The sequence below is a fragment of the Podarcis pityusensis genome (genome assembly GCF_964106645.2).
Source record: "Podarcis pityusensis genome assembly, chromosome: 4".
Lineage (NCBI taxonomy): Eukaryota > Metazoa > Chordata > Lepidosauria > Squamata > Lacertidae > Podarcis > Podarcis pityusensis.
Genome location: NC_138027.1, coordinates 28,167,403 through 28,194,416, shown reverse-complemented (window position 1 = coordinate 28,194,416; position 27,014 = coordinate 28,167,403).

Here is a 27,014-nt window from a genome sequence, read left to right as displayed (position 1 = left end):
AATGCTGAAGAACAGATTGCTACATACCATAATGTGGCGAATATTCTATTTCGGTCCTGCTTACATTTCTGCCAGACTACTAGCATGGCAGATTCCCAGTGCCCCAGTTACTGTGCTCTTTGAGACAGCATGTTTGAGACACCACTGATCACCTGTCATTTCCAGCATCATAGCCTTGTTGCCACTGAAGAAAATAAATCAATTGTTCAGTTGTGGCAGGTTTTCAGCAATAGCTTTGCAAAACTAGGTATCTTGTGCAGCATCCATATATTCAACTAACTTTTAATATCCTCTTTTGCTTTTTCCGAACTCATGTGATTAAACAAATATATATTTAACTGTTTTGCTTTATATCTTTGTTTGCAGTTTATTGTGAATAAATGAGAAATGAGAACTATTGTAGCCAGTTGCTCAGGCGTTACCCTTTATAAGTATGTATGTATGTATGTATGTATGTATGTATAAGATTTATATCCTGCTTTTAATCACAAATCTCAGGGTAGGTGACAGTTTGGGAAGGGCATATTTGTCAGGAGGTTTTCCAGTTTCTCTGAGTGTCTTATTTTTCCAATCTGAAATTCAGTTGTCCACATTTCTGCAGCAGTTTGCAGTTTCTTTAAAATGGTGCAAAAGCAGCATTTTTGATGCAAAATTCTCCAATTATGCACCTTTGTGTACAAAGTTTTAATTAATTACACATTTTGCAAACCGTTTTCCCCAGCACTCCCACCCATTTATGTATGTCATTTTATATGCATTTGCATGCACACTTCCCCCTAATGTACCCATTTGTATACGCAGCATTTGGTTGAACTGCATTGCAAAATTCAGATAAATGCAGATTTTGAAGGATAATCGTGTTTTGGATCATGCATTGGTTCGAGAAGTGCAAAATATGTAGTTGCTTATTAAATTGCAAACAGAATCAAACTTCTTCCCATTCCCTAGTTCCAGTTGAGTGAAATAAATGCACCCAATAAAACCACTCACTAAAACATCAAAACCACATTATGTATCTGTGTTCAACTTACTTTAAGATTAAAGATGTATAAGACACACACTTTGATTTGACCTTTGACATTCTGTTTCAGGAATAAGAATGTAAGATCATTCTCTAAAACTCCAACATCACACATTTATTAAGAATTGCATTGGAAAATGTGCTACCAGTTTTGCTTTAAACAAACAGAGATTGTTCTTGCATATTACACAAACCTTACATTAATTCCAATGACAATATTGTAGAAAACTCTACGAAAGAGGGCTAATCCTTTTTTAAACATCTGCAATATTTACTTTTTACAGACATATTAATTTTGTTAAAACTAATATCACTTGACAGTAACTAATTATTACCATTAAAACTTAATTAGCCACGGATACTGCACTTGAAAATCAAATATTGCCTCCTATTTTCCATCTAATTTGTTGGTTTATTAAGAAAATATCCGAGTGTGGGGTTGGCTGCAGGATTCATGCTTTATTGAGCAAAGCGGACCTATAAGTTCAAAATAACAGCTGAGGAAGGAAAGCTTTCTTCATTAATAAAAGCAATTAGTGAGTTACCCTGCTGTGTGACCAGGAGGAGTCCCAGCATGTAAATATAATCTTATAATTGGAGCAGTCAAGGCTGCAGACAAAGTGTGGTACATGTATGTATTGAGGGGAGAAAGAATGGAAGGGAGAGGCTGGATTTGTCATGCTAATACATAATAAGATTTCTTTTCATTTGAGGAAAGTTTGATTTTAATCAGTGTAATGTGATTACCCATTTTCTTTTAATTTGAAAATTTTGGATTGATTTGCAGCAAATAAAAAATGTCAGGGGCCATCAAACTCATGATAGTACTCCTCTCTGTAACGGCTCTATTCCTATCCCAAGTCTTCAAAATCCTCAATTGCTTGGTGGCAGTAATGAGAAAGAAAGAAGGGGAGACAGTGGAAAGAATTAGAAAAAAATAGAGGGAAGGAAAGGATGTGGGGGGAATGGGGAAGTGAGTTTCACATGGAAGCAGGAAGCATCACCACGGGGCCTCAGAAGTTTGACGTCAGAAGGTTTATTGTTGGTACATGGCAAGAAACAGTTTCAAAAACAGGTCACAACACTTGCTACCTCTTTTTTAAAGATTATCAAAGAACTAACGCTCTTTCAAAGGGTCTGGCAAAAGGATGTGTGGCCCCATTTGCAGGTAGTGTTTCAGTTATTTAGGTTGGAAATGGTGAAGTTTGAGACCGAAAGGCTTTTTCTGGCTTTTCCGTGCTGCCAGCCACAATATCTAAATTCTCAGAATGTTCTGGAAAACTACTATGCCATGATAACATAGCATAATTCCAAGCTGCATTGTAGAGGGAAATAAGCAGCCCCCATTGGCAGCTACTATCTTTGACGAGTCCTAGTAGGTCACCATTTTTTTAGAGCACCACTCACAATGATGCTACGTAACAAAAAAATCATTCTGAGGAAATATGAAGATTTAAACATGGTGGCCGTCAACATAAAATAACCTGGGTGTACTGCTATATTTTGCACCCTTTCCCCTCAAAATTCACCCCCACTTCCTGACCCTGTGAAAGATGGGGCAGGGCTCCTCCGTTTTTCAGTTTCCAATATTTCCACATTAAAGTTTGGCCCAGCCAGAAAAAATATTATTCCTATTGTTGTTTTATGTACAATTTTGTACAAATGAATGTTATTTCTGGGCCTCCGGCAAGGCTGTAATGATGTACAGTGGTACCTCGGGTTACATACGCTTCAGGTTACAGACTCCGCTAACCCAGAAATAGTACCTCGGGTTAAGAACTTTGATTCAGGATGAGAACAGAAATCGTGCGGCAGCAGTGGGAGGCCCCATTAGCTAAAGTGGTGCTTCAGGTTAAGAACAGTTTCAGGTTAAGAACGGACCTCCACAATGAATTAAGTACGTAACCAGAAGTACCACTGTATAATGCTGCCTCTGGGACAGGCAAGATGTTAAAGCTGGGCTTTCCAGCTAGGGTTGCCACCCACCCCTAGAAAAACGTGGTCGTTCTTTTTCTTTCTTTTTCAAGAAAATTGTCCCCCATCCTGTTTGGACTTCAAACGGGATGCCCCTTTTCCTGTATTCAAGCTCATCCTTCTCATCCTCAAACGTACTTGGGCAGAAGGTGGGTCCAGTGGGAGGAGGAGAGCGTGAGCCTGAGTGGGAGTTTGTGAGGGAGAGTTATTGCAGGACACAGGCAGAGGATGGGGTGGAGCTGCAAGGAGGAGTTTGAGAGACAGTTTTTGCCTAGGCAGATGGTGGGTCACAGAGAGCAAGAGAGGGGGTCTGCAGTGCATGGGCCTGCTATGGTAGAGTCTCAGGTTTTGCATGTGCAGAGGGGGCAGCAGGTGGGTCGGAGAGCGAGAGCTGGGGTTTGCAGGGGCCAATGTAACCTATCGTATATTATAGCTTACAGTTGGCTATATTATACATTCAGTAAGGATCTGGGCAATCATCTGTGCAAATTGCTCCTGCTTCCTCGATACATTCTCTTAGATTTCATTACAGTCTTCACCTACAGTAACTGTATAACTGATGAATACGACACATCATTTAAATATGTCAACGTAGTGCCGCTAAATAACTACCAGCTTTTGCAATCCAACAGCTTGCTGCATATTTCAAAGTTGCTTTTGTTTTCTTTAAAGTATCTGAAAAAATACTGTTGTATTTAATAGCCTAGTTCATATACTGTACATATCTTTTCTAAAATTAGGGCTCCTCTTCTCCAGGTAACCTCTGCAGAGACAAACCACTGCTTAATATATCAAGGAGTGAAGTGACAGAAAGTACTCATGAAAGGTCAAGGAGAGAGAGAGAGAGGCTATTGAATCTACACAGAGGAACTTACTGATTGACCCATTCTATGGAAACAAAGATGCTATTTTGCTTTGCTTTCAGTATTGTTTGTAGTTACAGACAGCTTGCAATTGATTGGGGTGAACACCATGTTGTGTTATGTTTCATCTTGGTTCGTGTCAAACCAGTTAGCATTACAAAGTCCAGCTTTGCATGTGATATGCAATATTTTTCTTACAGCTGTATCTTATGGTGCTTTTGCCGTTTGTTTGTTTTTTATTGAATAAACCACTGTAAACCCTGTGTGCCATTGTAATGGATTGTTCATTTTTGCACCAGGTAAAGTAATTTTTAGCCTCCCAATTCCTGTCCCCCCGACCTATCCTGTATTATGCCCAACCTAACCTTGATTTTCAAAACCAAAGATGGCAACCCTATCTCCAATGCTGAAAGGTGGGGTGCCAGGAAGAGGCAATGGAGGCGTCACAGAACTATGGGGTTCTTCCTTCTTTCTCATCTGTGGACATCCACAGGCAGATGGGTTACATTATGGCTGCCATTATGGCCGCGGGGAACAGGATAACTCCATCCAACTGAACTATGCATGGCCACTACAATGCAGGCCTTGAAAAGGGACTTTAAGACTCATCTGTTACTTTCCGTCACAGTTATTTTGTGCTGCTGTTTTTTTAATTTCTGAAGAAGTATTGCAATTCATTGTCTCTGCTGCACCTTGATTGTGCCCTGTTGTGTATGCTACTTTGTGACTGCAATTCCCTAAATGGCTGCCTATGAATACAGTGTACCTTGGTTTAAGAACAGTCCTCTTTAAGAACGATTTGGTTTACAAAGTCTGCAAAACTGGAAATAGTGTCTCGGTTTGAGAACTTTACCTCGGTCTAAGAACGGAATCCGAACGGTGGAAGGGCATCGGTGGCGGGAGGCCTCATTAGGGAAAGCGCACCTCAGTTTAAGAGCGGTTTTGGTTTAAGAACGGACTTATGAAATGGATTAAGTTCATAAACGGAGGTACCACTGTACTTTAAATAAGTTAAGAAAGGGAAGGAATGATGTGTGACCCCAAGGCTTGTTCCTGCATCCTGCCATATGTATAGGCTATATTCATAGGCCCTGTGAGATCCAGCCTGAAGTAGATCTTTTCTTCCATAAGCTCTTTCTCTCTGTGCCTTTTCCAACTGGCCTTCAGCATTTTTGCATTAATTACAAGGTTGCCCTTAACTAGCAAAGATTTCCGTTATTCTCCTTCTTCTCACTCTCATGTTTTGTTACGCCTAGTTATATTAAAAGGAAAGCGATGATATCCCAAGTGGGTTAAAAAATATAGAACTCAAGCAGAAACTTCTTAATGATTATCTTTGACCTTCAGAGATTCAGATCAAACTTATCTATGAGACGAAGCCAATTAATCGTCTGGGAGGATTTATTTTTTTTAAAGCCTACAGGCCTATTAAAATATAAATTGAATGCACTCAGGGTGTGCATTTCAGATCTCGCTTGTATCAAACATGTTAAAATCACAATAGAATGTAGGAAGAACAGTTGAACTCCAGTCATAGCAAACCAATTTGAGGCTAAAACATTGGGATGTACACTCCTAATTAAAAGGAAACATTTTTATTTTTAGTTCATTACAAAATGCCTGCTCAGTTGTACCGCAAGTGTCAGGAATTCAAACACTGTATCTTACTTCTGTGAACAGGTAACAGGCAAGAATAACACCACCCCTCCCACACACCCCATGTAGAAAGTGCCAATCATAGGTGCCAACTCCCTGGGACCCTGGGTGCCTGAGTACCCACAAAATTCCCCATGAAAGGGCCAGGCACCCACAAATTTTGGTGCCAGGTCCATGCACACTCCATGGCACCCACAGCCCCAGGCACCCAGGGCCGTGGGGCCAAGCTGTCACTCCTGGTACCAATTCAGGATGCATGTGGTGGTGGGGATAAGTATTTGAATAGTCAATACTGTAAGAACTCCAATACAGAAAAAGCCTATATTGCCAAGTCCTTGGTACTATGGAATTAACATAAATATGATGTTCCATTGTTGACTTTGGGTGTTTGAGGTGCTCGCTATGCTGTTTTTAATTATTGTTCTGTTGTCGTTTTATTTGAGGACTATAATTGCAGAGCAACCTAAGAGATTTTTAGTGCAGCGAAAAGCAAGGTAAAAATATTTTTTTAAGGACGGAAAGCCTTTATGTGTTTATAGAAGTCTAGCACCATAGGCACAAGGGGTCACTGGTAATTTTTGCACGTGAAAGGATAAGAGATTTGCTAACGCTTGATACTCTAAACTAAAAGCTGCACTCTTTGGACAAGCTTTATGGAGTCATCCTGGCAAAACAAACATACCACATGAACAAGTGATAACCCTTCAAGATTTCACAGGAAAAGGGGGATTTTTCAGGTAAGCAGTCCAATATCATTGGCTTTGAAAGCAACACTAATGGTTAAGCAACATGCTGTAATTCAAGAAACACTGAAAGGAAAGTGAAATGCTGCAGAGCAGGAAATATTGGGAGTTTGTTTAAATAACTCTGGAGCATGATGTTTTATAGTGCCAAAAACGAAGCTTTTCTTGGTGAATTTAGTAATGGCTTACCAATGCACTCTTCCTTCTATGACATACAATCTATGTTATAATATTTTAACAGTAAAGGAGGAAATGATGCATCCCTAGCTATTTTACAGCAGACGGGCATCTGCCCTACATAATTAACAAATGTTATGGAGCTTGCACCACAGAAGGAAGAAGCTGGCATCTTTACATGTAGGCTGTCGTTGCCATAATTATATTATAGAAGCAATGCAATGCAAACTACAGAAGGAAATGGGAAAGTGACACTGACAGGCAGAAGAAACATTTGCTGTGAATGCTTTTTTCCAAGTATTTCCACGTTTTTCCAAGGGAAGGGGGTGCATCTAAAGCCTGGAGCAGAGTTCATAAGAGCCCACCTGCATCTGCCCAAAGACCTGTCTGCTTGGTCATCCTTCTTCCCACAGAATGAACTTCCAGATGCCTATGGGAAGCCTACACCAAACACAGGACATGGGGCTAATAGCCCCAATCCACTCTTGTTCTCCAGCAGCTAGTCTTCTGCTTCCTAACTCGCCTTTACACTTTACCATCTGGGGCTCCCTGTAGCTTGTGGAACAGGCTCCCCTTGCTCGGTTGCTCTAAATTTATATCATTTATATTTAAATGAAGCTGGTATAAAGACTAACCGAGGAGAATCCCACCCTAAGCCTAATAGGCTCCACCATATTTGTGTGGAAGCCTCTGGAGGGTTGTGCTAGTTAATGATACAGTCAACTGCTGATGGTGTGTGTCATCCTAGAAGCCTCCACACACCTGCTGCAGGATCTGCTGTGGCTGAGGAATGTCTCTAGGCCTCATAGCAGATGCTCAGAAGCCTCCATTGTGTTGCACAACATGATGAATTCCGTTTATTCATTTTGCAGATTTATAAGCTGCTTCACAGCCAGAAGCTTACAACAGTATAGCTCTGTCGTAGGTCATAGACTCATAGAATTGTAGGGGTGGGTAGCTGTATAATAAGATAAAATATAAAGATGCAGATTCAAAAAAATATATATTAAAAAAACCCCCAACCATTTCTACAGTTGTAGAAAATGAATAGGTCACATGTCAGGAAAAGCTGTTTTGAACAAATACATCTTCAGCTGCTACCTATCTGTCTAGCTATCATCTATCTATCTATCTCTCTCTCTCTCTCTCTCTCTCTCTCTATCTATCTATCATCTATCTATCTATCTATCTATCTACAGTATCTATCTATCTATCTATCTATCTATCTATCTATCTATCTATCATCATCTGTCATCTATCTATCTATCTATCATCTATCTATCTAATCTATCATCTATATCTATACAGATAGATAGATAGATAGATAGATCGATAGATACCGGTAGATAGATATGGGGGATAATATCTAGCTAGCTAGCTAGCTGTCTTAAAAGCTCATATTTACAGGACCGCCTCTCCTAGTATGCCCTGCAGAGGACCTATGAATAATCATAGTTTAGATGTCCCGGGCATCTAAACATCCAATCAAGGTCCATGAATAATCATAGTTTAGATGTCCCGGGCCCTAAGGAAGTCAGATTATCCTCCACCAGGGCGAGGGCCTTCTCATTGATGGCTCCAACCTAGTGGAATGCTCTGTCCCATGAGACCAGGGCCCTGCAGGATTTAACTTCCTTCCACAGGGCCTGTAAGATAGAGCTATTCCGCCTGGCTTTCAACTTGAACTTAGCCTGATCTTTTATTCCCCTTCCTTCCCTCCCCCTCCCCTTTTATGAAGATTACCCGCTCTGGGATCCCACAGCTAATTCTCCCCTGGTCTCCTTGCTGGCCCAAATAGGACTAATTTAGCCAGCTAGCCCTGGTGATCATCTAATGTTTATTGGATGGATTTTCCTCCTAAATTGATTTTAGAATTCTGAATTTATTGTTATTCATGTTTTATACTATATTTTATGCTGTTTTTGTTGCATCAATTAAGTGTTTTAAATTTGTTGTTTAGCCACCCTGAGCCCGATTTCCTGAAGCGGGAAGGGTGGGATATAAATAAAAATTTATTTATTTATTTATTTATTTATTTATATTTTTATTTATATTTTTATTTATATTTTTATTTTATTTATTTATTTATTTTTTATTATTATTATTATTATTATTATTATTATTATTATTATTATTACTAGTACAACCTAAGCACGCTTTTGGGGCATGCAACACTCTCTACCATGTCACATCTGATGAGCACAGTTGCTAGGCAGAGATATATGGGGTGAAGCAGTCCTGGAGGTAACCAGGTCTCAAATTGTTTAGGGCTTTAAATGCTAAAAGAAAAACCTTGAACTGTGCTCAGCAGCAAATGGCAGGCAGTGCAGCTGGCCTCCTTGGCCTCCTTTGGGAAGAAAGGAAATGTCACTGACTGGTTGGATGCAGAAAAATTGTGGGGGATACCAGCTGGGTAACTGCCAAGGGAAGAAGGCTCAGAGCCTGGGATTTGGTGGTGGGATGGCAATAAGTGGTCAGAGGGAGAAGAGCGAGGAGGCTGGGAAGAGGCAGTATCAGAAACTGAAGAAGTTACAGGGCTAAGTGAGCTGGGAGAGCCTAAGGCAGAGAGAAGACCAGAGTCAGAAGTTGAGACAGGGGAGGAGGGAGGCAAGAGGTAGAGATGAAGCAGGCTGGTGAAGAATCACGGGTGTCTCCCTTGGTCTTCCAGAAACAGAAGAGGCATGAAAAGGTTGGCAAGCACAGTCTCCGATTGTCTGAAAAAAGTCCTGGGGAGGAGGGAACTTAGATAGCTCTGGGGAGGCAGGGACTTTCAATCTCAGCAACTGATCCATGGGGCAAAGACCTACTGGGGATGAGCTGCTGTGCTCATTAGGCCTGACACTCCACCAAGTCTGTGGAGATCGTGTTCTTGCTAATAAAGAGTTAACTCCATCTTTGAACTGTGTGATTACTGATTCGCATGTTCCTGTGACAAGCAAAGTATTGAAAATGAAGAAGAAGAAGAAGAAGAAGAAGAAGAAGAAGAAGAAGAAGAATCACACAGAGCAGTAATCCAGTCTTGAGGCACCAATGTTATATCTCAGACTTGTGCCAGAGTCTCCAAACATGCACAGCTAGGATAGCTGACAAGAGACACTGGGAGCTTCTAAACCCACCAACAGATTCTAGTAAACAGAGGATCCACTTCAGTAGGAATTCTTCCAAAGCAGGGCCCCCGATCTGTTGTCAAAACCTGGTAAAACTGAATTTTGTTAGGAATCTGATGAATGTTAAGAGTTTTATTTGGGGCTGCTAATAAAATTGTAGGGAAGCTGTAAGAATAAAATTCTTTAACAGTGCTTTACAAATATTGTACCCATGAAAGAATGTGAATTGTGTTCAATGGGACTTTTCCCCAAGTAATTGTGGCTTTTATCTCCAAACAAGTACCTGCCTATGTAGGCTATTTATTCCCTTTATCTTTAGGTGAGCGGCGCTTTTGTTACAGGACCTTTCAAGGCTTTTATAATTCTCTTAACATTACTCTTGCCCCCTTTTTAACTTCTCAAGAGTCCTATGTCATCAAATTACCCTGTTTGTCTTGTCATTAGTGTGAGCTGACAGTTGAGATTGATTAATAAATTCTCAAATTAAGCAGGAAGGCTTTTAAAAGGTCTGGGAAAAAAGTTTAACCTTTTTGTAACCACATAATATCTTGTGGGGCCTGGAGCTGTCTGGGGTATGATCCTAATTGATAATCTATAAAGTTAATAGTTCCCTCTTGGTGGTTTATCTACATCAACTTGAGTGCATGAGGGCTAACACAATAATTGATGTTCTGTTGGCTTTCTATGCTAAAACCAATTTATCCCCTCCACAGCAAAGTCTCCTCTGTTGAAGAATAGCTGTTCTTCTGGGCTATTATGACAAAATAGAATATTTCATATCCTGTGTTCTTTTTTAAGTGTTAGATAAAGTTGTTTACCTGCACAAAATTCAGCAAAGAGTGACATGCAGTGTGGTTCTGTATAAAATCCAAGCCATAAAGCAAATTCTGGTGCCATAGGGCTTAAGTGCACTACTGACAAAGATACTCTGAGTCAGAATGGCAGCCCCAGAAGAGCCTTGTGTCACTCTGCTGCCCCCAAACACTCCTGCAGACTTTTTTGTGGGGGTTGTGTTGGAGTGAAACCAAGATGACTATAAGAAAAATCCTAGTACAGATTGAGGCAGGAAGGGTGGGAGCTAAAGAAGGAGGATAGTTCGTTTTGACCTTTCTCAAATCCACTCCTCCCCAACACCAGTTTTCATCATTTCAGCTGTACAATTAAGGGTGGGAGACTCATTTCTGGCATTGGCATCATGGCATCATGGCAACTTCCTAAGATGGTACTGGAACGAGGTAGGGGAGAGCAGCAGCAAGACTGTGACTGCAAGGGCGCACTGGTGGGAGCACCAGATCGACTCCACAGGTGTGACCTCTTAGCCCTGTCCTTGCTGCCACCTAACCTTGTCCCCACACTGCCCAGTACTGTATTTGTAAGCACCAGTGACACTACTATTAAGAAGATAGTGACACAGCACCAACCCACGACACTGGCCACTCCTGACTTGCACGCATGATCTGGGCCCCTCTGTGAGTCTGTGAAGGAGAAGGACGAGAACATCTGCCCTCCATGCAAAAGGTGCCAGGTTCAAGCTCCACATAGGTCTGGAAGAGAACCCTGTAGAGCTGCTTCCAGTCAGTGTTTTGAGCTAAATGGACCAATGTTCCAGCTCTATGTAAGGCAGCTTCTATGTTCCAATGAATTAACCAGAAAGCAAAAAAGAAAAGTGTGTGTGTGTGTAATACTCTGCAGGAGTACGTTTGAGCTCATTAAGGCCAGAAGTGTGTATTCCCCAGTGCCATCTAGTCTCCGCTGTTTAACACCTAAGCCTACTTAGTTGCATATCAAATATCAAAGAAACTACCTTCTATTATCAACTGGGCATATATTACTTTGAGCCTTCCTACTTGTTTAATTAAGGATTCTGTTCTTAATACGTTTAAGAAAGAGATTTACTTGGTCTGCAAAAAAAAATGCTTCCGTCCTCTTGTCAACTGAAAACGATGAACAATGTGTACTAGGAAAGCATTTATTTGCCCTCCACCACCAAATCAAAGGCATAAAAATAAGGAGCAATGGATTCACAATTGGCTGTGTTTAGAGCTTTCTGACCTGTTTGGTATTCGACCATCCAACCATCTTAGGGACTCCAAACTAAATTTGTGTAGGGTTTACTCCTTAGCAGTTTCTTTTCCTGAAGATAACATGCAAGGATCCACAGTATTCATGTTAGATTCTCATAGAAATGCCAGTTCATGCTAGTCAACTCTTAGCTTAGTTTTGGTTTGATGAAGGGAGACGGAGATAATTTTGGGTTGGAATCCCCCAGAGACCTACTCCTCAATGAGAAAGGAAAGAAATTAAGAAAGAGACCAACAAAAGACAAGGAAAAGTGCAAGTATAAACAAGAAGAAGAAGATCTGCAGAAGGGACATGGAAGAGACTTAAGGGCCTCGGACATAAGATTACCAGGTTGATGGACTAGATGCAATGGACAGTAAGGACTGACACGACCCAAGACCAGGAAGAAGAGACGTTGGATGAAGATTGGAAGAAAATTTATAAAGAAATGTTTTTTTCTAGGGAATTAGCCTAAAATTAATGAATATTAGGGGAAATGTTGGAATGAAACTATATGACTCTAGTAGAAACGATATCAGTAGTTATGTATAATCGAGTATTAAGCTTTAAGCTCTAAAGTATTTTCCGGTAAGATAAGGTTAAATAAATTAAGGTAATTTGAATAACAGAATATGGGGAAAAGATGGAAAGGATTTGTTGAGTTAATTAATAGGTTAAATTGTTAAGATAAATTATTTAATAAAAATTGAGAAAGCTGGAAAGAATTTGCTGAAATAACTAATCAAACTAGAATACAAAAAGGGAGGTGTGAGGAGGTCAATGAAACAAGCAAATGGAAGTTAAAGATATGAAATATGGGATTTGTGTCTTTTTTTTCTTTTTTTTATCTTTTTGCTGTATTGTTGCATTGGTTTTTATGTTTTGCTTTTTTTTCTTTTTTATGTATTGTAGTGTTGTTTTTAATTTTTTTCTTTCTTTTCTGTAATTCTGAAATTATTAATAAATATTATTTTTTAAAAAAAACAAAAACTCTTAGCTTAGTTTATTAAAGACAGATCAATATTTTCAAGAGTACTTTCAAGACCTAAGTTTTGTTGCTCTTAGAAAAGCTTTTACTGCCCTTCCTTTCCAAACAATGCCTTCAACTTCTTTGGAGGATAACTGTAAAGGGGTTCTCTATGTACAGGAGACAACATGTGCTTGTGGTACTGGGGAGGCAGAAGATGTAGCGCATTACTTTTTGCATTGTTCCTTGTTCCAGAGCTCAGTTGTTCATTGTTCATTGCTTGTTCATTGTTCCAGAGCACGGTTTTTGGAAAACCTTTCGAAAGCAAGAGCTGGTTGGACCCTGACTGATTTGTTGGCAGATCACAATAAAACCATTACAAACAATGTGGCTACCTTTGCAGTAGCAAAGTCTTCTGTCTTGGATTGCAAAGAGGACCATCCACAATAGTATCTTGAGGTTGTTGGTAATCTCGGTTTCTATTGGTAATTATTAGTGTCAGTCACATATTATTAGTGTTACAGTTATTGCTATGTTTTGTCCTTGTTTCCCTAGTGTTTGTCCTAGCAGGAATTTGCTGTGGGTTAAACCACAGAGCCTAGGACTTGCCGATCAGAAGGTCGCGGTTCGAATCCCCATGATGGGGTGAGCTCCCGTTGCACGGTCCCTGCTCCTGCCAACCTAGCAGTTCAAAAGCATGTCAAAGTGCAAGTAGATAAATAGGTACCGCTCCGGCGGGAAGGTAAACAGCATTTCCATGCACTGCTCTGGTTCGCCAGAAGCGGCTTAGTCATGCTGGCCACATGACCCAGAAGCTGTATGCCGGCTCCCTCGGCCAATAAAGCGAGATGAGCGCCGCAACCCCAGAGTTGGCCACGACTGGACCTAATGGTCAGGGGTTCCTTTACCTTTACCAGCCTGTGATGGTAGGCACTTGTACTATTCCAGTGTTTTGTAATGACCATTGAATCACACACAAATAAAACGAATAAAATCAGAATTATTTATTGTGATCTGCCAATCAGTATTATAAATCTTAGTAAAAGAAATGCATTGATCATACTGTACAAAAGTCTTCTGCAAAGTTATGGGAGGAAAGTTTGGTGCTGAACAATGAAATATAAGCCACCACAACAGACTGAGACCTAATTATGTAATAACTGATACACAAATATACTTCTAAATCTTTCCATATTTTATAAGCTTGGTTTAAAAGGCACAGAAGTGTTTAGGTTAAAAGCACTTTGACTTCGAAATAACATGTTCCTTATTTAGCATTTGGTGAACAATGTAGTGTGGAATAACAAATTACTTTGAAATGGCTGCAGCTAGTGAATTGCTACCTCTGAGTTATGTGATTTATTTTTAAGACGAAGGTCTATTATTATCATAGCACCATTCACACTTTTGTAGTTAAGGCTGTGTTAGTATTCTCATTACATACCTTGTTTATTTATAAGGCTGAATTATTTTATGGGGGAAGAAGGGGGTATGGAAGGATTTAAACACTGAATATTTTTGTATTTAAAGTATGCAACAGAGAGGAAGCCACTGCTTTACTGTTACTGTGCAATGATGACATTCTGAGGGTTACAACTCCTTTCTACTTAGGATCAGCTTCTAAACTGCTGGTTTTTAACACAGCACAGGGCAGCCCAGCAAACCTGTTCAAGACATCATTTGGTAAAGGAGTCCCCTTTGGTAGTATACCTAACAAGATTGAGGCAGAGTAGAATTCAAAGGGAAGATGTTATAAGGAGCAGGAAATCAGGACAATTTGGTGAAGCATTTCTGTAGCACTGAAACATACATATACATACATAGAATTGTAGAGCTGAAGGAACCCTGAAGATTCATCTAGTTCAACAACTTGCAGTGCAGGAGCACACAGCTGTCCCATGCAGGGATCGAACTTGCGATCTTGCTGTTATCAGCACCATGCTCCAACCAACTGAGCCATTCATGCATGTGTTTTCGGTCATTCATTTTTGCTCCTCGTCTGACCCACCACTGGCATGTGGCCCCAAAAGCTTACCCAGAAGGTCTGGAAAGCGGTTCCTCATCCCAGGCTGAAACAATCCACTTCCTTCTCAAGCTATTCCTAAATTCTGTGCATCAATAAGATATGGACACTCAACACAGATAGATGGAACCCTATGCATAATCTGAAAGAACAAACTGATCCGCAGAATAATTAACCTAAAGGACAGACTACTTCCCTTGAAGAGTCAAGATTTATGGGTGTTGTGCTGTAGGCAATAAATCTATGCATGCTACCAGATCTCATTTCACGTTCTTTATTATCTGTGAATTTCCACAGCATTTATATCCTCTACAAGCTCATTATTCAGTTATGACAGCATATAGCTTCACAAATCCTTATTATTAGGCCAGAAGGGTGTCATGATTGTGTCTGATCCTAAGCTTTTGTGTGTGACATTCTCAATTTTCAGGGAGCATGTAGGACCAATCAGGGGGCACACAATGAATGCATTAAGAGCAGGCCTTTAGCAACATGTGGAATGGCTCCTTTAGTAATTATAGCTGCCTTCTGTTCTCATTTCTGCCAGATTCTTCACCTTCTCAAGCAACAGAGAATGCAGAAAGCCTCCGGCAATTACTATTGTCATGTAAATGCACAACACGAGGTAGAGCAATAAATGTGTGTGGCTTAAAAATAGCAATTGCTAGGAATCAGAGCCGTAGCATTTCTTATTTGGTCACTAAACTCAGTCATCGCCATATGTAAAAAGGTAGAACCCTTACATTTTCTCCTACAGATTAGCTAAAATTACAATAATTCTAATACAGTGTGGAAATTCAGAACCCTAAGAAATACCTTGCAAGATTAGTCTGGTTATCAGCTCTTCTAGTTGCTAGTGGTTTACAAATCAAAATCATTCCTCCTGGCCCAGTTGTGAGAGTCAGGGATAGGGAACCTATGGCCTTCCAGAGGTTGTTGGACAACAACTCTCATCAGCATGGTGGCCACGTTGGGTGGAGATGAAGGGAGTTGCAGTCTGACAGCATCTGGAAGGCCACACCTTTCCCATCTGTGATACAAGACCAGCTGCCCCATAAACAGATGAAGACAAGCAAAAAACAACAACCCAGTATCCTTTGTCCCTGGATTAGCTCTGACTGAGTTGTTTCCCTTCTAGAGCTCCCCTCCTCCCCTGCATTCAGAAGAGGAAACAAATATTCACGGTTGGTAGGAAGGCATTTGCTGTTGTCTTTTGTCTGTGTTTATCTTTCTTTTGGAGTTCAGTATTTTAGAATTCTGTATTTCACCCTACTCTCTTCTTTCTCCTTCCCTCCAGTGTTTTCTCCCCCTTGGACCAATTTCTTTCATATATATTTTTTAATTAAATGCACACATTTTTGCGGAACATTTTAGGAACATTGTGAGATGCTTTGGGGACTGCTGTAAAAAAGCAGGATACAAATCAAATCTAAATTGATAACTAATACACACCCTGGGTCTGTGTTGCTCCGTCTGCCTGTCTGGCCCTGATATAAAAGAGGTACCTGATGGTAACAATTTTTCAGGGACCCTTCAGTGTCACTAGAGATGAATGGATCCGTGCATTTCTGTCTGTGTCAGTCTTTTAGATATATAATTTAAGTTTTCATATAAAACAACAACAAAAATAAACAAACTCGTCACTTTAATAATACAATAATGGAAACCACTATTGTTGGCATCCATCTGCTTTGGGAGACAATGGAGGGGTGTGCCTTTCGGGGGGTGAGGTCAAACTGTTGGAAGGTTGCAGCTCCTGCTGTGGCTGTAGGGACCGATGCAGGAGAGATATGTTTTGTTGCAGCTGGGGCAGATGAAGGTGTCCAGTTGTGCTGTTGCAGATGCACCATGGCGTTTCTTCTCTTTGTGCTCTTCCCAGCGGCCATTCCTCCTCTGGTCACTGCTATGGATACACAACTTGATTGCCTGTCTCCAGGAACTGCGGTCATCTGCAAGGGATTCCTATGTGGCAGGGCTGATGTTGCCAGCTTTCATGACGCTTTTGCAGACATCTTTGTAGCACAGTGGGTCTGCCAATGGGCTTGGTGCCTGAAGACAGCTCCCTGGAGGGCACATCCTTGGGGATCCTGCCTGTTGGCTATTTGCAGTATAGTAACGCTGCAGAGCTTCCTGGGGAGACCATGCATTAAAAAGGGACTCAAAAATAACTTAAACAAGGTTTTAATTACAAAAACAAAAACTCCTTATACACTAAATACATCAACAAACAAACATGACCCAACTACCAACCCATCCCCCAGGGTAATGGGAGAGCTAGGTGCTGCTCCTTATATACTACACCCAATTGCCAACACAGCTTAATCAATACAACTCAGCAGCACCTGCTATGTTTCACAGCTGTAAAGCTGGGTCTCGTTATCTTGCTCTGGCCCTTGCTCTGGCCCCTTAAAGACATACACATCGGGTGGAACAGTGATGAACCTTTACATTTAAAGAAACCATTCAACACTGCCACCTTCCATTCTGTGGACATAGAATCATAGAATCATAGAATCATAGAGTTGGAAGAGATCACAAGGGCCATCGAGTCCAACCCCCTGCCAAGCAGGAAACACCATCAGAGCACTCCTGACATATGGTTGTCAAGCCTCTGCTTAAAGACCTCCAAAGAAGGAGACTCCACCACACTCCTTGGCAGCAAATTCCACTGTCAAACAGCTCTTACTGTCAGGAAGTTCTTCCTAATGTTTAGGTGGAATCTTCTTTCTTGTAGTTTGGATCCATTGCTCCGTGTCCGCTTCTCTGGAGCAGCAGAAAACACCCTTTCTCCCTCCTCTATGTGACATCCTTTTATATATTTGAACATGGCTATCATATCACCCCTTAACCTCCTCTTCTCCAGGCTAAACATGCCCAGCTCCCTTAGCCGTTCCTCATAAGGCATCGTTTCCAGGCCTTTGACCATTTTGGTTGCCCTCCTCTGGACACGTTCCAGTTTGTCAGTGTCCTTCTTGAACTGTGGTGCCCAGAACTGGACACAGTACTCCAGGTGAGGTCTGACCAGAGCAGAATACAGTGGCACTATTACTTCCCTTGATCTAGATGCTATACTCCTATTGATGCAGCCCAGAATTGCATTGGCTTTTTTAGCTGCCGCGTCACACTGTTGGCTCATGTCAAGTTTGTGGTCAACCAAGACTCCTAGATCCTTTTCACATGTACTGCTCTCAAGCCAGGTGTCACCCATCTTGTATTTGTGCCTCTCATTGTTTTTGCCCAAGTGCAATACTTTACATTTCTCCCTGTTAAAATTCATCTTGTTTGTTTTGGCCCAGTTCTCTAATCTGTCAAGGTCGTTTTGAAGTGTGATCCTGTCCTCTGGGGTGTTAGCCACCCCTCCCAGTTTGGTGTCATCTGCAAATTTGATCAGGATGCCCTTGAGCCCATCATCCAAGTCGTTGATAAAGATGTTGAATAAGACCGGGCCCAAGACAGAACCCTGTGGCACCCCACTAGTCACTCTTCTCCAGGATGAAGAGGAACCATTGATGAGCACCCTTTGGGTTCGGTCAGTCAGCCAGTTACAAATCCACTGAGTGGTAGCATAGTTAAGACCGCATTTTACCAGCTTCTTTACAAGAATATCATGGGGCACCTTGTCAAATGCCTTGTTGAAATCAAGGTAGGCTACATCCACTGCGTTCCCTTCATCTACCAGGCTTGTAATTCTGTCAAAAAACGAGATCAGGTTAGTCTGACATGACTTATTTTTCAGAAATCCATGCTGACTATTGGTGATCACAGCATTCCTTTCTAGGTGCTCACAGACTGTTTGCTTAATGATCTGCTCCAGAATCTTCCCTGGTATTGATGTCAGACTGACTGGGCGGTAATTATTTGGGTCCTCTCTTTTCCCCTTTTTGAAAATAGGGACAACATTTGCCCTCCTCCAGTCTGCCGGGACTTCGCCTGTTCTCCAGGAATTCTCAAAGATGACTGCCAGTGGTTCTGAGATCACATATGCCAGTTCTTTTAATACAATGAACATGAACAAGCCAGAACAGACATCGCTGAAACATTGGAAATGTGGACTTGAAAGAGCACGTCTTTGTTGGGAATTCTGTCCTGCTGTGTGAAACTGAAAATCTTCATGATGCAGTGCACATGAAAGGCATTGAGACAAAAGAGTTCAACAGTTATTGGGAAAAACATCCTTCCAGAATGAGGCAGAGAGCAGCAGCGGTCTCTGATTCTGGTGGTTCTGAGTAGCAAAGCAAGTTAAGGGGCACCAGATATTAACATAACTGTCCATGCAGGATATCTTCTCTATTTTTCCTACATACAGTGCATAGCTGTCAAGTGTCCCTTATTTGTTTTTTTTGTTTGTTTGTTTTTTTAAAACAAACTCTCTTTTCCATTTCCAATTTTAAATTACTTATTTTCTAGACTTCCTCAAACCTCCCTCTTTTGTATTCCAGTCCACATTATTTGTCCAGCAGTTTCTTTTCCACTTTTTTAATCCCAATCTTTAATTTAATAAAATGTTAAAATATATAACTTCAACTTTTTTTAAACCTAATCCTTGATCTTAATATCATATAACTTTAAAATTTTCCCTTTTAATATCAAATTTCCATTTCTTTAAACATCTTTAATCTTGATCTTTAATCTTAATCTATCCTTAACTTTAACCTGTGCAGCTGGAAACCACTTGTTTTCAGTCCAACATCACTCTAACATTCCTTAATTTTACAGTGTTTCTGAAGATAGTCTTTGAATTTCTTCCAGTCTTCCTCCATCGACTCTTCTCCCTGGTCACGGATTCTACCAGTCATTTCAGCCAGTTCCATATAGTCCATAAGTTTCATCTGCCATTCCTCCAGCGTGGGAAGTTCTTGTGTCTTCCAATACTTTGCGATGAGTATTCTTGCTGCTGTTGTTGCATACATAAAGAAAGTTCTATCCTTTTTTAACACCATTTGGCCGACTATGCCCAGGAGAAAGGCCTCTGGTTTCTTAGGGAAGGTATACTTAAATACCTTTTTCAATTCATTATATATCATTTCCCAGAAAGCCTTAATCTTTGGGCACGTCCACCAAAGGTGAAAAAATGTACCTTCAGTTTCTTTACATTTCCAACATTTGTTATCGGGCAAATGATAGATTTTTGCGAGCTTGACTGGGGTTATGTACCACCTGTATATCATTTTCATAATATTCTCTCTTAAGGCATTACATGCCGTAAATTTCATACCTGTGGTCCATAACTGTTCCCAGTCAGCAAACATAATGTTATGTCCTACGTCCTGTGCCCATTTAATCATAGCCAATTTTACCGTTTCATCTTGAGTATTCCATTTCAGCAGCAAGTTATACATTCTTGACAAATTCTTAGTTTTGGGTTCTAACAATTCTGTTTCTAATTTGGATCTTTCCACCTGGAAGCCAATTTTCCTGTCCAATTTAAATACCTCCATTATTTGATAATAATGAAGCCAGTCTCGCACTTTGTTTTTTAGTTTTTCAAAACTCTGCAATTTCAGTCTATCTCCGTCTTGTTCCAAAATTTCCCAATATTTTGGCCATTTGACCTCCATATTGACCCTTTTCAAGGCTTTCGCTTCCATTGGTGACAGCCACCTTGGGGTTTTATTTTCTAACAAATCCTTATATCTTATCCAAACATTAAACAGCGCTTTCCTGACAATGTGGTTTTTAAATGCTTTATGTGCTTTGACCTTATCATACCATAAATATGCATGCCATCCAAATACATTATTAAAACCTTCTAAATCCAAAATGTCAGTGTTTTCAAGAAGTAGCCATTCTTTCAACCAGCAAAAAGCTGCTGATTCATAGTACAGTTTAAGGTCTGGCAGGGCAAATCCACCTCTTTCCTTTGCATCCGTTAGTATTTTAAATTTTATTCTGGGTTTCTTGCCCTGCCAGACAAATTTTGAAATATCTTTCTGCCACCTCTTGAAACAATCCATTTTGTCCACAATCTGCAAAGTTTGAAACAAAAACAACATTCTAGGCAATACATTCATTTTTATCGCAGCAATACGGCCTAGCAGTGAAAGCTTCAAATTTGACCAAATTTCTAAATATTTTTTCACTTCTGACCAACATTTTTCATAGTTATCTTTAAATAAATTCCCATTTTTTGCTGTCATGTTAATCCCCAGGTATTTAACTTTCTTAACCACTGTTAAACCTGTCTCATTCTGAAACCTCTCTCTTTCAAACGGTGTTAAGTTTTTCTCTAGAACCTTGGTTTTTGACTTGTTCAATTTAAATCCTGCCACTTGACCAAATTCTTGAATCAGTTCTAAAACTCTTTTAGTACTAGATTCTGGCTCCTGTAACGTCAATACTAAGTCATCTGCAAATGCTCTCAATTTATAGTGTTTAGTTCCGACCTGTATACCTTTAACCATCTGGTCCCTTCTAATCATATTTAGCAGAACCTCCAGGACCGAAACAAAAAGAAGTGGGGAAATTGGGCAACCTTGTCGTGTCCCTTTTTCAATTTTAAGTTCTTCCATCACAACATTATTTACAATTAGTTTAGCCTTTTGTTCTGAATAAATTGCACTTATACCATTCTCAAAACCTTGGCCTACCCCCATACCCTGTAGATTCTTCTTCATAAACTTCCAAGAAATATTGTCAAAGGCTTTCTCCGCGTCTACAAATATCAACACTGCTTTAGTGTTTATATTCACTTCTAATTTTTCCAAGATATCAATTATATTCCTCAAATTATCAGACAAATGTCTTCCTGGGAGAAAGCCCACTTGGTCTTTATGAATCTCTTCCAACAGCACTTTTTTAAATCTGTTAGCCAAAATATCTGCAAAAATTTTGTAATCCACATTAAGTAATGATATAGGGCAGTAGTTCTTAAGTTGTGTCTTTTCAGTCTCTGTTTTTGGTACAAGTGTAATATATGCTTCTTTCCACGACTCTGGTGCCCTCTTCCCCTCCATTATTTCGTTGCAGACCTCTTTCAATGGTTGAATTAGCCATTCTTTTAAAGATCTGTAGTATCTAGAGGTCAAGCCGTCTGGTCCTGGAGATTTACCCAGTTGCATGTTTTGAATGGCACCTTCTATTTCCTGTTCAATTATTCTGTCATTCAAAATTAGTCTATTTTCTAGAGATATTTTTTGTAATCCATTTGTTTTCAAAAATTGGTCTAAGTCTGTTTCTTTCACTGGCCCTTGAGTATATAATCTTTTAAAATACTTCTGGAAACAACTTCTAATCTCCGCAGGGTTCTGTATATTCCTTCCTTCCACTTCTAAATTCGTGATCGTATTTAGTTTTTGTCTCTTTTTCATTTGCCATGCCAACAATTTACCACATTTATTGGCCGATTCAAAAGTCTTTTGTCTCATTTGTTTAATTTTCCATTCTATTTCCTGATTCATTATTTTCATATATTGTACTTGATATAACTTTAACTCTCTCAGAATCTCTTGAGATTTGGGATTTACTCTCAGTCTTTTTTCACATTCATTCATTTTGTTCATAATTTTATCCTTCTTCTCATTTTGAGTTCTTTTCTTTATCGCATTCTGTTGTATTAAGAACCCTCTCATAACCGCTTTACTTGCATCCCAGATTACTCTTTTCTCCACGTTGGAACTAAGATTTATCTCGAAGTAATCTCTTAGAGTTTTTTGGGCCTTCTTAAGAAATTCTTCATTCTCTAAATAAGGTGTCATTCATCTTCCATCTGAAGGAGCCAGTTGGTGTTAGTCTCATTTCCATCTTAACAGCATTGTGGTCGGAGCAAATTTTCGGGCAGATTTCCACCTTTCTTGTCTTTGGTGCCTTTCCTCTAGTTATCCAAATTTGGTCAATTCTTGTCCAAGTCATTTTGGCTTCAGAAAAGAAAGTTCCCTCTTTAGCCAAGGGGTTTCTAATTCTCCAAATATCCACTAAATCCAAGTTGTCTGTCATATCAAAAAAGGTTTTCGGTAGTCTACCATCTTTGGTGACTACCTGTCTTTGTGCCTTGTCCATATAAGTAGATACCACTCCATTCATATCTCCCATCAGAATCATGTTGTAATCCATATGGTCCATCAAGGTCTCATGCAACTTCTTAAAAAAATCAGATTTCCCGTCATTAGGTGCATAAACTCCTACAATCAAAAATTTTTCTCCTTGTGTTTGAATTTCAATTGCCACAAATCTTCCTTGGTCATCTTTAAAAACGAATTTTGGTGATAAATTGTCTTTTGCGTAGATCACAACCCCTCTCTTTTTAACTTTATCTGACGAAATAAATTCCTGACCAAGTCTTTTATTTATCAACAATTTCCTGTGTAATCTTGTTATATGCGTTTCTTGTAAACAAATTAGGTCCAATTGTTCCTTTTTTAATATATGAAATACTGACTTCCTTTTCTGAGGGGAATTCAAACCCCGACAGTTCCATGTTAAAAGTTGCAGGGCCATGATGTTATTGTTTTAGTTCTCCTCCTACTGCACCTAGTACCTGTTCCTCATCCGTTGGTGGTATCCCTTCTTTCGAACGGTCTTTTGGTTCCGGAAATAGTTCTTTTTGTAAGTCTTCTCCATGGTCCCTGTAAAATTTATCTTTGTCGTCTTCCGATCTTATTTTCCTCTTCTTTCCTTTGTAACTAAAAGACAGGCCTTGAGGGAGTTCCCACCTGAAGTTGATGTTGTTCCTTCTCAGCAGGGTAACCAGGTCTTTATATTTTGATCTGAGATCCAGAAGATATTTCGGGATATCTTTGAATATTTCCACCCTTGTCCGATGGATTTCCAGTGTCTTCTTGAAATGTAGGCCCAAAATCTTATCCCTCTCTTCTTTTGTTCGAAAAGTAATCAGGCAGTCTCTCACCTTCTTCTCTCCTCTTCTCCCAAGTCTAAAAGCATTTACTATTCTGAAACTGTCTTTTGCCAGTTCTGGATCCCAAAAGTCCAAAAATTCCTGCGTGAGAAATTCAGCTAGATTGTCCTTTTCCACCTCAGGTACCGATCTGACCCGCAAATTCACTTGCTTTTCCTTCAAATCTATCATAGACAGGGTTAGTTTATGGTCTTCCAGTTGTTTATGCAGTGTTGGTAATTCCTCTTGAACCTCTTTAACTTCAGTAGCAGAAGTTGTAGCAATTTCTTTAGCCTCTTCAGCAATCTGGCGTGTTGAGGCCGATTCCTCTAATAATTTCTGAATAGTCTCTGTGTTAGTATTTACTTTTTGGCCCAAGTTATTTATGCTTGCAGTGTTTTGATCAATCTTGTCACATGCCTCTGCTACTTGTTGGCTTATTTTATTTAAAGATTCATTAACTTTGGCCAAAACTAGAGCAAAGGCATCTTCACTTGTCGCACTTTTTACCTTTGATTGTGCCGATGAGGCTATTGTTGAGGTTCCAGAAGGGCCTGAGGCCGAAGCTCTCCTTTGTAATCCTTCTTCTGTGCGAATAGTCCTCCCCGATCTTGTAGTCGAAGCATCCGCCTTCTCTTTACCATCTGCCATTCCTTAGATAATGCTCAAGGTCAGACACGTAGTTGAAATTAAACAGTGGAAATTTCCTCCCAAGCAGTGTGAGAACTCCTCAAGCCTGCTACAATTACAATTATAACAAGTTGTAACAGTTCCAAGTTCCACTAGGGGGACACTGTAACAGTCATAAAAGTTCTTGGATACTTTAATTTCCTTTTTAAGCTCCCCTAGTTTATTCAGGAGGAAAACAGTCTATTCACAATTTTTAACTTAGGACCAGGAGATATATATTCACATAATCTGTCCAAACTTTTATTTCCTGTGCAGGACTAGCTGTCAAAATATATTGCAAGACAGTACCTCTCTTTCTTTCCTAGGATCTGGAAAATCCTTTCCCAGGGAATTGAGTGATGGTTTAATCCCTTCTTTTCCACTCTTTATGAAGAAATCACCTCCACAATTCTCCCCCTTTTTCCCTCAATTTATAGAGGGAAAAGTCCAGGTTGGATGATAGGATTAAAGTCCGCTAAAACGTACTTTCCAAATGCTTCCGCTTTCAAGTTCAATGCTTTATTTTATCTACAATGAAAGAGGCTGACTTCCTTTTTAAGCCTCTTTCCGTTTTCGGCCAGATTTCAGTTTCCAATTTGTACAGTTCCAATTTAGATTATATCCTACTCACGGATCGTTGATTTTCAGGTCCGGATTTTAAGGAAGAAAGGCAGCGCTCTCCGGTCAACAGCTTGCGGCTTCACACCACGAACGAGCAGACAGCCCACAGCACAGCGCTCTCCCCCGCTCCGATTTCAAGCCCGTTTCTGGGCTTTTTACCGGGTTGGGGGGGGCGCCAAATGTGCCCGCTGGGTCCCAGGCTCACAGGCTTCCCCCGCCTGTGATTTTTAGGGGTCCCCCGCTGCGCCGAAGTGGGATTCGACCCTTTTCTTCGTGGCGCTGATTCCCTCTAACTGAGGAAATCTGCCATCGACCGCTGGCGCCGCCTCCGGAAGTCCCAAGTGTCCCTTATTTGAAGGGACAGTCCCTTATTCCAGTGCCATGTCCCGCTGCTGTCCCTTATTGATGGATGTCCCTTAAATGTCCCTTAAATGATGTCTCTTAAATTTCAAAGGAAGCAGCTCCTCTCCCTCCCTCCCTGCCGGCCAGGGAGGACAGAGGCTCCAACTGTGTTGCTTGGCTGTGTTGCTCACCCAATAAGAAGTCTAAGAACGAAAGGGGGGTGGAGCTTGCATGCCTTGTGTGTGGCTAGCTAATGCAAGCTGAGGGGGTTTTTGAATGCTGGACGCCATTTTGTTGCATGTGCTGCTGCAAACTTTGCAGTGCAAAGCCAGGCCGGGGAGCCATCTTAAGTTGAGGCTGCATAGGCCTTGTGGTGCATGTGATTCAGATTTTATTCAGTTGAACCTCTAGTTACAAAGTTGGTTGGACAGTGTTCTCGAAGCTACCAGCATGAGTTTGACCAGACTGCAGGAGGACAGGAAGACTGGAGTGCCTGGAACAGGTGAGGCTGCAGGTCCCTTATTTTGGCTGCTGGTCCCTTATTTTCAAGGCTGCTGGTCCCTTATTTTCAAATCTGTAAGTTGACAGCTATGATACAGTGGCACCTTAGGTTAAGAACTTAATTCGTTCTGGAGGTCCGTTCTTAACCTGAAACTGTTCTTAACCTAAGGTACCACTTTAGCTAATGCAGCCTCCTTCTGCTGCCGTGCAATTTCTGTTCTCATCCTGAAGCAAAGTTCTTAACCCAAGGTACTATTTCTGGGTTAGCGGAGTCTGTAACCTGAAGCGTCTGTAACCCGAGGTACCACTGCACTTGTGTCAGCTTTTCCTCATGAGATAATTGCCAGAGTCAATGGTATGGTACAGGTTCTTTAAGTACAAGTGATCACACCCTTTCCAATTTCTGTCTTTTTCCAGTCACATTGCTGCCAGACACTTAATTACTAAGGCTTTACAATATCTAGGAACTTTCTTAAAAGATATATATAGAGGGCCAAGATTGTCTCTGGGTCGATCATCTGATTTATAATTAGCCCATTTGTAGCAAAAACTTAAGACTCAGAAACCCTTCACATTTCCGCAGTTCCGCCATCAAGAAATAAAGGAGCCACAGACTCAGCATCACCTCCAGCAAAGAGGAGATGTTATGTCTTTTAGCGCTGCTGAGTTTAACTTGGGTTAAGCACGAGCAGTGGATCAATTAATGCATTCTGTTTCTTATGGTTGCTGATGTAGCCTCAAGCTGAATGCCTTCCAGATGGGTACACACAGGTCCTGTTTCCAGACCTGTTTCCAGGTTGGTTCCCCTCTGCCAGACTAAAGATCTTTGGGATTACTATCAGCTGAGGTTGCCTCCAACTCTCTGAGATCACAACCTCTCCCATAACCATGTTAAAAAACACTTGCAAATGGGAAGCCAGAATATCCCTGAAGGATTTATAAAACTCTGTTCCAAAGCCATCAAGTTTCCTATTTTAAGGTGTTTAGTAGCTACATCCAGTTCCTCTGGGAGAGCCGGGATATTGAAATAATCCCTATGAACTGAACTTTATGGAGTGATACATAAATTAGCCAAAAAGTTATCAATTTCAGACCATTCTGGTGAGTCAGAGGGCAGCAAAATATTTCACAAAGACAGTGCTAATCTCTTCTGTTGTACAAAAGACCTTGCCATTTCCATTAGATGGGATTACATTTCTATGGTGGCTTTAAAAAAAAATGGTGTTTGTTAAGAACTTAGAATTTCTGTTTCCAAATCTCATTGTTTCATGTAAACCGGAGAAGTGCGACTTTGGTCATTTTCGAACACCTGAAGCTCAGCCCTATTTTTGCCAAATGGTTTGCAATAAAGTTTCTGGCTGCCAGTGCATTTATGTTGATCCTCCAGATCAGTAATTTTCCCAAGGAGGCAATTCCTAGCAGTTTCCCTCCATTCCTGAAGGGTTGAGGCTTTTTTCAT